This window comes from Vanellus vanellus, assembly GCF_965231255.1.
Source record: "Vanellus vanellus genome assembly, chromosome: 14".
Taxonomy (NCBI): Eukaryota; Metazoa; Chordata; class Aves; order Charadriiformes; family Charadriidae; genus Vanellus; species Vanellus vanellus.
In genome coordinates, this window is record NC_138919.1 from 13157819 (window position 1) to 13165108 (window position 7290).

A 7290-nucleotide genomic window follows, 5' to 3' on the forward strand; every position below is an offset into this window, starting at 1 on the left:
ACGATGGTCCAGTTCTCAGCTGGTGAGCTGCCACTGCAGTGAGGGGCAATGATTAACACCAGGACTTGTCCTAGCCTTAAGGAGAAACACAGCTGCTTCTGCAGATGCTTTTGCTCTCCTTCTCTCCTTCCTATAGAGCAAAAAGCCATTGACATCTTCCAATTTTAATTGGATTGTCTTTTTCATGGGTAAATGCCCAGCATCCTGTAATTTTGTGAGTATATTACTGCTTCTGACAGAGATGCAGGGAGATTACAGGAGGGAGAGAGTGCAGGACACCTTCAGCATACCTCCTTGAGAAGCCTTAGCAGACAGGTAGCTCTTTGCAAAGCTGTAAACGTCCTGGTGGCTAGCAGGAGACATCTGTTGAAAGCTGCCCTCTAAGCCGCTCATTCTGTGAGAGAAGGGAAAGTAGGAGGTTCATTATAGCAGTAGAGCCTTGGTTTTGGTGACTGAAGTCATCAAAACTTTGTAACATGATTACACATGAGAACTCTGCCGTCTGGCCTGTTTTATCAGCGATAACCAAACTCCTTTCTTTAGATGAATTTGCATTGTTAAACAAGCATCATTATGCCAAATTTGTAGTTGGATAGAGATGACACACCCCTGGTCAGAAACTGGAGCTGTGAGAGAATGAAGCTATTGGGAGTGAAAATGGGGAAGCAAGGGTGAGCCTGGGATTTTAAGAGCCACGATATAACTTTGTTTCTGTATTCGGACAGAATCAAGCAGGGCAATGGGAATTCTCTTGCTGTGTGCAAAAGCTGAAGTGAAAAGAAAAGTTGAAGTGTGAATGCAGGCAATGAAGTACTCACATAATTTGGTATATTCTACAAGGTATGTTCCTTGGGATAGCTGCAAGGGCAGAGGCATTTATGCTGCCCAGCCACAAGCTGAGCTTGTTCTGGAACCAGTCCTTGTACTGGGAGATGCTAAAAGTAGGGAACTGGCCTTGGAGTTTGTGAAAGATTGTTCTGAACATGGCATCTCGGACTTGCACATTTGCCAGGGTTGGTAAGCCTTCCTGCAAAACAAAGCAAGTAAGAACACAAATCAGCTATGACCTGTTATTGTTTTGTAGCTCTTGCTGTAGCAAGTGTATGGGTCTGGGTGTAATAACACATTTGACAGAGGAACCAGCTCTGGGAAGATACTCTCTAGGCCCATATGGGCCAAAGCCCAGTAGTTTCAGCAAGACACTATTCTTGCAGGTTACTGTGCGCTAAAACAACAGCCTCATGCAAGGGTCAGTATCTCACCTGAGAAGCAGTGGCCACAAACTCGGCAACAAAGGCAGAGATGTCTAGAGCTGGCCTGCCCTCCAGGGAGACCAGGAGGGTTTCAACCATTCTGGTATCATCCAGGACTCCAGGGTCAAAAAATACGTGGGCGAGCTGGGTAGTGGTGAGATTGTCCCGAACATTGAACTGCAAAACCAATGAGATGTGATCAGAGAGAAGTAAAATGTTGCTAACAGGCAGAGACCTAAGCCATAGAGTTGTCTGGATTCCCCATGTTGGGAAGAAGAGCTCTGCTATGGCTGGGCCAATGTCCGTTTACTGAATTAGATCATGTAGGAGTGTGCTCAGCCTTGTGCATGCAAGGAGCTGTAGCAAAGCAGGATGCAGGACCTGAGCAAAGGCAAAGCTGTCAGTCCTGAGTCAGGAAACTAACCCCACTGAAATCTGTCATTAATCTGATGAAATCTTCATAATGAGCATTGGACGCGAATGCCCCCAAGTTTTTTTGCAGCCAGTCCAGACTTGTTTCCTGTCCCAAAGCACATGCAGAACCTGCAGCACAGGAGAACAAGAGAGCGTCACTCGCCTTCCCTCATGGTTTGCTGGAATGCACAGGAATGCTGAAAACACATTTTAGATTTTGGGTCATGTTACCTGTCATAGTGTGTTGGCTTTCAAGGAAGGTCAGCAAAGCGCTACAGATGCCTTGCTGATTCATGGGCAACAGAGACATGTACGCCTGGCTTAAGGAGGACACACTGTGGAGGGAAGTCACATGGAAAAGATTTAATTCCTGCTTTCTAGCTGGTGCCATGATGCTATGGATAGCAGAGAGAAACTCCAGCACAAACAGTTTCATGAAATGAAAGAAAGGAAGGGAAAGCTTACTTGTGATGAAATGGCACGTTGCTTCATTTCTTACTGGCTGTGATCTGTATGTAAAAGACTGGACTGCCCAGGGCAGTTTGAGAGATCTGTGCCCCAGGGCAGGATTAGCTCTGTGCACATGTTTGTCTAGGCTGTTGTCAGAAGCCCTTAGAGACTGTGATAGTACAGCCTCCCCTAGTGATCTCTTTGTGTGCTTCCTGAATCTGTTAACCCACTGAACAGCTCATGAAATGGGTAATTAGCCTCACTCCCTGTGTTGCCAAATTAATTTCAGTGTTTTCTGAATACCCAACATACACTGCTAGATCTGAACCATTTGCTATAGATACGCAAGTCCTGTACAGATGCAAAAAGCAGAGCTGTGCCATGCTAGCTTGTGAGAATACAGCTGTTCCAGAAAAGTGAAATTCAAGACCAGATTGGAAACATCTATTATGGGCCCAACCCTGCTGTTTGTTTTCCTGCGTCTTTCCTGGGTCAAAGCAGGACTGTTGTTGGCAGCATGGTCTTCCCTGCTTTTCATGGCCCAGACGTGACTGTCTGTGAGGTTTCCTTCCAGTGCTGCCCTTTGGAGTTTATTTCTCAGCTTTATCTGTTTCATTAGACATGACATTTCCTCTCATCTCTTCCTGATATTTTTTCATCTTATTGCTCCTAGTTGCAGTATTTTACAAACAGGTAAAGTCTATTTAATAGAAATTATAATTGACTTTGTACTATATTAGCAAATTTTTTCTTTTTTGCTTTTGTCTAGTTTTACTCAAAGGAAGGAAGATCTGACTGGCTATTTTGTTTGCCTGATGGAACATTTCTTTAAATGATATGTTCTTGCACAGATGTTCTTTAGCACAGTGCTGCCCTGGCAATTCCTTGCTCTTTCCTGGCAACCCCCTTTTTTATTTTTACACACAATAAAGAGGACACTTCCCTTGTGTACTTACAGAGCTCTGAAACTGTCACAACCAGAAATGTGGGACAGGAAGAGTTCAATGTCCTCCTTGCCAGCACTTGGCACTAGCAGAGTGAGTCTTGCAAGCAAACGAGTCCATTCAGCAGGGCTGAAAGCTGGAAATTCTGCCTCAATGTCTCCTGTGAACTGAGCGAGCATCTTCTTCCTCACATCATTATTCTTGATAGCGGTTATTGCTAGCTGAAAGAGAGAAGTAATGAGCATCAGTGAGAAGGCAGGATTAAAAAGGACACCAGTGCAAAGCCATAGAGAATAGCATTGTAGAAAACGACTCTGAGTGAGTCCCAGAGAAGGGAAGATGCACCTTAGGTATGTCCTGTGAACCTGCCGTATAGGCAGCCAATACCAAGGGATAGCTACAGAGTCTCAGCAGGTGTCCCTGAACACGGTGCAGGGACACTCTGCCACTCCAGGGCTCACTGAAGGCACTGTCTGCACGCTGGCCTCTTATGACCACTCAAGCACAGGCAGATGCGTGTCTCAGGTGAGAAGTGGCTGTGAGGATCAGCTTCCTCCACAGGGCCGCAGATCATGAGGTTCAGTAGTTCTGCTTAGTACAGCCTCTGTGTTGCCATGAGCATGCACTTGAGTATCATCCAACCATTAAGTCTTGGGCACTGGTATTTGAATACTTTGGGCCAAACAGCAATGATGAGAGGTTGTATGTCATATGCTTTCTTGCGGTTGTTCATAGTTTGAGACAAAAGTTCAGAAACCACTTTTGAGGGTGTCTTTAAGATTCTGGATAGCTGAAGTCCACACTGCAGTGGGTTTCTGCTGGACTTGCAGTGTTAATACCCCTACCTGGGCTGCCTCTCTGTTGAACTGGTCTAAAAACTGATAGATTTCCTCTGATGGTTTGTTGTGTAGTTTTGCAAGGATCTGACACATCTCCTCTTCCTCATTAATGGCATCAGATGAAAGCGTCAGGGATGCTAGTTGTGATGGGGATAACTTCTCCAAGACATCCATCTGTGTGGAAAGAGACACAAAGCAGATGACAACCTTTTTAAGCATGTGAGAGTGATTTGTAAATGCTAGTGCTTCTAAGAAGACTCAGAACAAATCTGCGAGGCTGGAATATCCACAGGACTTGTAAATTGCTTTTTCCATCAGGATGTGATATCCCATTTCTGAATATTACTGTATGTCCTGGTTTGAGGTAAAACAGAACCAATTTTGTTCAGTAACTTCGCTTCTTAGCTGGACCTCTTCTAACTACTGAAATTAACTGCATATTGTGCAGTCAGTGTTCACTCTCTCAGAGTGATAAGACCAATGCTTACAGCTGATGCCCAGGCATGGTATGCAGAGAGGCTCCTGCTTATACTTACTGCTATAACCCCCAGGGCCAACCAACTTTGTTATTTGCCACGTTGGAGGGTCGGAAGTGGAAAAGCATAGTGGGGTCCAACCTGCAGGGAGGAGCGGACAGGACAGGCGACCCAAAACTGACCAACAGGATATTCCATCCCATCTGCCTCATGCTCAGTATAAAAGCTGAGGGATCAAAGTGTCACGGGCTCTTCCTTCAATGGCCGACGTCTGAGGAGGACTCTGCCTGTGATCCCGATCCGGAATCCAGTTCCCGTCCGTCACTGAGTCTAGCCTGAGACTGCCCCAGTGTCAGCCAGTGACGTGATTGTCATCTCGGGAGCTTGATACGGTTTTGTATATATTTCATTATTTCTTTTATTTTATTATTAATATTTCATTAAAGTAGTTTAGTTCCTTCTAAACTCATAAGTCTCTTTTTTCCTCCTCTGCCTCTCTCAGTGAAGAGGGGTAGAGGGGAGCATCTGTCGGTCCCGTCTGGGGTCCCTCGGGTCCCCAGTGGTGGATTTGGCCTAAACCACGACACTGTAGTTCTGCAAGTGCCACGAGCCACTGAAAACCAGTAAAAATGTTTGTGATGATTGGACACTTAAGCCACAGTATTTTATTTTTTTTTTTTTTTAAGGAAAATGACCCATCACCTCCCATGCTGTGTGGAGCATAAAGGCATTGCAGATGCTGGCAAAGTAGCATGTTTCATGGTGGAATACTGCTGTGTTCTCACAGTGAATGCTAGTGGAAAAAAAACCCCACATTAAAAATACTTACTCCCACAAAGTGTTTGTTCCAAGTGACTAAGTCCTGATACTCAGCATATTTGCTAAAATTTCCAAGGTTTACTTCCAGCCAGGTCTGAGTGCTTTGGGTTGCACTGCCGCATGCAACACCTGGAAAAATAATGACACTGAGAGTGCTGGGGACTGCATATTCCTTCCTGATGTTCTCACTGGAAACCCTCTTGCAAATTCCCATTAAACCTTTGCAGATAGTAGAATGCTTTGAATTCACACTGGTATGAGAGCGACCAGAATCTTCATTATTAAGTAATAACGTTTTTGTGCTGTTGTCTAACTTTGGGCTTATTTATCTTTAACAGTGCTGGGCAACCTAATGTTATGGCTGGCAATGGTTAAACTTACTAGTGAGCCATCCAAAATACAGGAGTTGTGAGAATCCCATCAGTAAGAGGAAAAGGCCATAGTGTTGGAGCAACAATGTAAGTATATGCTTCCTTTCCCTTTCTTGTCATTAAGAGCATCTCAGACATTACTACAGAGATTCCTGCTGCTTCTTGAGCCCAGGGTGTGCTGGAAAGCTTTCAAAGTACATTCCCAAATTAAGACTTTTTATGCCATTACCTGATTTCACTTTTGATGTCAAGAAGGTTTTGCAGAATCCAAAAACATGGGGAATATTTTCTGTGGGGATGCCAGCATAGATTTTGTTGAAACCCTTCAACCTGCAGGAGGGAATGTCGGAATGGTCATGGGAAGTATTTTAATTTAATCAAATCAGAATTTTCCAATAACAAAAACTTTTCTATTAGAAAAATTTCAACACCTTTCATCATTATTCATTATTTCAAGGCCTTATCAGAGAGGTTCTTAAGAAGTAACTGCAAAGTATCTTCAGATCAGACTGAACATAGCTTACCTATGTGATAAGGCCATTTTTATTTTTAAGAAAGTATGTTCTGTACTTGGTGGAGATAAAGGTCACAGAATTGCTAAGGCTGCTCTAATTAAAATCTTGTTGAGTTTCAGTGTATTTTGCATACAAGCTTGAAAACACTTGAGTGTTTTACTGTGGTTACTTCTGCTTTTCATCAGGAGCATTACACTCTGCTTAGGAATATGTGAATGTATTGCCAGAAAGTCATATACAGCATAAATAAATAGAAATGCTCAGTTAAGACAAATGTGTATGGAACAGATGACTTACATTTGCTGATAGGAGTCACATGAAATATTGACAGGTATCTCTGCAACAATCATCTCGTTCACTGCGTGCAACACGTTTCGTAGGGTATCTTGAAACCAGTCAGCAAAGCCAGCAGCTTTCATTTTGGGAAAACTAGGAGCTATTTTACGCAAGGCACTACTTAGTAGGAGATGGGCAAGGTTGCTGTTCTGAAGCTCCACCTGCAATCACACAACACCTTTTCAGTATAGTTGACATGTAATTTATCATACTAAGCCTTCCCAAATTTAAGATATTGTTCAGGATTATTTCATATCTCTCCCTTCATGCATGGGAAGTCACTGTAAAGTGACTGGGTTGGTAGCACCAAGTGAAGGATCCAAGCAGGGAGCTCTTGGAAAGAGTGCATAGTGGTTGCTGTCGGTCTGTTTTTCCTGACCTATGCTCAGCTATACTGATACTTCCCATCACATCCTGCTATGGCTCAGTATACACCCTGGCAGGAAGAATAGCTTGGTGTCTGGACAGAGAAACAGAAGATTGCTACAACCCCAGGCCTTTAATGAACAGCTATCCAAGGATTTGACCTGTAGCCTTGTCTCAGGCAGGTTTCCCTCTGATGACTGAGTGATGCTGTAGGATGAGCCCTTCTTTTCTACAGTCAGGGCTGGAGTTTGAGTATCAGACATCAGTGAGCATTGATTCAAGTAGCTGCAGTGTTTGAGTGGAAAAGCTTTGGAGCACAATAAGGGAAGTTACCGATGCCATGTCATTCAGCGTGGCAAAGAACTTAGCAAGATCTGATGGCGTGCCTAAGTTGTCCATGATGGTGATCACGCTGGTTTCATCAGCCAGAGCCCCTGTTTCCAGTGTTAGTTGTGCCAGCTGAGCTGGTGAAAGCTTTCCCAGAGCTGACATCTGAAAAGGAACACA